Raw genomic sequence first — 3,647 nt, forward strand, 5'->3', positions numbered from 1 at the left:
CACGTGGCCTTTTTAAACCTGCCTCAAAATGGATCTCCATTCTTCCTCCTCTAGATTTAGTTAACCTATCGAGCATTATCCCTGATGTTTGTTTCCTCTTGCGCCTAGGTGCTAGTCCAACAACAAACATAGGAAGTGTTAGTGTACATCAAACTGTGAGACTACATATAAAGAAGCATGCAACTGTAACTTGACTCCAGCAACTACCTTCTTGCTGTTGAAGCTCACAAAGTTCATCTGATCTTGCCAACTCATCTTGTGTCAAGAGTGCTTCAGAAGTAGTGTCAGGTGGCAAGGGATCTTGGGAACGTGCTGCTAGCTGAGTTGATGAACGAGTAAATCGTGCAGCTAGTGGTACTGTGGAAGGTGTTGCAACAACTAGGGTTGTCTTTGCTTGTTTGGTGGCAGCTATTTGTTTCTGTTTGGCTTGTTCTGCAGCTTGTGTAGCATGGGATACCCTGTCGGTACAATTTTCCGCTGGACTTTGACCTTCTATTGCACCATCAGTACCAGCAGAATCTGTAGGATTGTTCCACTTCCCTTTCCCTGTCGTTCTGTTTTGCTTCCTCTTTCTCTGTGCCATGTTAAGTCAAGCCGACAAGAAAAACGAATAACAATTTAGTTCTTCAGAACAAATGTACTTTGATGTAAGAACATGGTGTGATAGATAGATATTGTATGTTCTAGAAACAGGAACACGTGTCTTAGTCACAAGTATAATGTGTAAAGTAAGCAGATGCAATTCAACAAAATTAGAAGCAATACAAGCTAGACATCATACATAACATGCAACCACATATAACAGTGCCAAGTTAGAGGGAGCACCTGTGATGGTGCACTAGGGGAGACGTGCTCATCACCAACATAGCTACGTTGAGTGTCTATGCATGTGTTGTCTTGGAAATCATCTTGGGGGATGGAGGAGTAGAATATGTATAGGCCCTCCATTTGGAAGGAGCACCTTCATCCGCTGCCTTGCTAACTTCCTTCCGCTTTATTGATTTTGAATTGTCAAGTAAAACTGACAAGAAAAAGCAATAAAATTCACTCTTCAGAACTCATTCGTGCATGATACTGACAATCACTACTTTGGTGTAAGGCAAACACATGATTCCAGGATGGAATAATACGAAAAACAGGACGGCATGGCATATTCACAACTGTTTGTGTAAACTAAGCAGAAACCATTTCACCAAATAAGAAGCAATGCAAGCTAGACACCACGTGAAAGATGCAACCAATATGACTCTGCCAAGTTAAAAGTGTCCCATCATAAATGGCATTTCAACAAATTAGAAGCAGCGCATGCTATAAATCATATCAAAGATGCAACTAATATCACACTGCATATACTGAAGGTGTCTCGTCATATTGATTTATGCGGGATACAAAAAAAACAATAGTTTTATGTGAGACATGCTTAATAGACAGATGTACTATATACTAAATACAGGAAGGCATGTCACATTAGCAGGTATAATGTATAAGCTAAGCAGAATAGCACATGTAGTTTAACCAGATTGGAAGAATTACAATCTAGACACCATATGCAACATGCAACCACATATCACGCTGCCAAGTTAGAGCAAGCACCTGTGATGCTAGTGTAGGGGAAATGCGGTAATCAACTACAGAGCTACGTTCACTATCTTCATCTAGCCTTGCTGTTTCTTGAGAATCATGTCGGGAGGCTGAAGTTGCATTCTTTAAATGAGGAGTATTCCGCTTGCCTGACTGCCTCATCATAAGTGATTGATGAGGGATACACAAGAACATTAGTTTGATGTAAGAACATGGTTAATACACAGATGTACTAGTATGTACCAAAAACAGAAAGGCATGTCATATTCAAAGGTATAATGTGTAAGCTAAGCAGATGCAATTTAACCAAATTGGAAGCAATACAAGCTAGACATCCGGCTGGAGTGGTAAGCGTGATCATCTAGGACCTGAGAGCCTGGTGGGAGGTGGGCTGCTTCGCCACCATCGCAGCTTTTTAGTTGGCTTCTAGGTGATGCCTCTCTTTGCTGGGCTTGTCACTGGCTCGGCCAGTGCCCTGACTAGCTATTTGTCTTCTGGTGCTCACGGGATGGTGGTTCATGTAAAAAATATCTTTCCTTATCTTAATAAAGACCGACTTCGGCCTTTCGAATACAAGCTAGACACCATATGGAACATGCAACCACATATGACACCGTGAAGTTAAAGCAAGCACCTGGGATGGTGGTTCATGGCGAGCGAGATCATCAACTCCAGAGCTACGTTCCCTGTCTCCATCTGCTGACACTACACCCTTTATAGTCTTGAAATGTGTCTGGCTTAGCCGCGTACCACGCAGGAGCGACTTCTCACTTATGTTTTCTGCTTCTGTCAAGGCAGGGTCTGAAATACCCTTGCATAAAAACACAATAGTGAGAGTATGGGTGAAGTGTGTGCAGAACTAGTGCACTGTAAAAGTAGCATATAGCAGGTGGCTGAAAAATAAATGACAGGAGACATATGATAGCTCTACAACATTGCATGGCAAACAAAATTAGATTCTACTCCGTATGATTTTCTAATATATGAGCACAGGAAATGTAGGTACTCCTCCAGATAACCACCACATGTTGTCCTATCAAGATAACAGTCGACTGAAAATAAATAGGTCAGTCGATTTTTCTTGAACCGTCCGATCTATAAGGAACGGGCAGATGGCCTTCGTCTACCTCTCGCCAGTCACTGTTGATGATCTTTCTCTAACCGCCAGCGACCACCGGCCCAGACCCCTGCCTCCGCCGCCCCGCCCTCCCCTCGACCTCACACCACCGCCGTGCTTGGCAGCGCCCCCAGGCCATCCCTTTAATCCCGGCCGACCTCCAGATCGGGCGCCAGCAGCTCTAGGCCCCACACGCCCCTAAGAGAAACACTGAGGCGCTGCTTCCCTGGCGTAATAGGCGGACTAGCGCCTGTTACGCCGGGGAATGATTCCGTTAATTGGGAATCAACTGACCAGGAATTGAAATCCAGGGGGCGACGGACCTCTAGCTAAGGTGAAATAGTATATGAGGAGAAACCTTGTGCATCGCGAGTTACTAGGAACATCTAGTATCAAGAAGAAGCGGTCAACTAGTGTCTTCTGTGGGATGAATACCGTGCAAGCAGACACGTAAGATTTGCATGAATAAGGGAAGAGGAGTACCATTTTCGGTTGCCGGCATGGTCCGCTCCACATGTCGTGGCGATCTTCTTCTTTTTGCCAGGGGAAGCGATGTTTCGGAGGAGGGTGCAGGCTTGGACGAACCCATGGCCAAATTGTTGACTGTGTTGCCATGGCCGTATGTCGGTGGAGGGGAAGCAGATCCGAGGCGGCGAAGGACGGCGTAGCAGGAACAACTCCGGTGCGGTGGAGGGTGGCGAAGTTGGAGCGGCAGCGGTGAGGCACAGGACGGCGTGGTTGGACTGGCTCGGGTACAGACGGCTCGGCCTCGGCTTCAACTACTAGCCGTGGAGGGCGTTGCGATTGAGGTTGCGGTGGACGACGACGTCGTGATATCGGCTCCGGCGTGATGGAGGAGGGCGGCGGTTGATGGGTGGAATGGGGTGGCAGACGGAGGACGCCGGGGTTTCGCGGTTGGTGGAGAGGTATTTTTGCGCCCACGGAGTAC

This window comes from Triticum aestivum, chromosome 1D (assembly GCF_018294505.1).
Source record: "Triticum aestivum cultivar Chinese Spring chromosome 1D, IWGSC CS RefSeq v2.1, whole genome shotgun sequence".
In the NCBI taxonomy this organism is placed as follows: Eukaryota; Viridiplantae; Streptophyta; class Magnoliopsida; order Poales; family Poaceae; genus Triticum; species Triticum aestivum.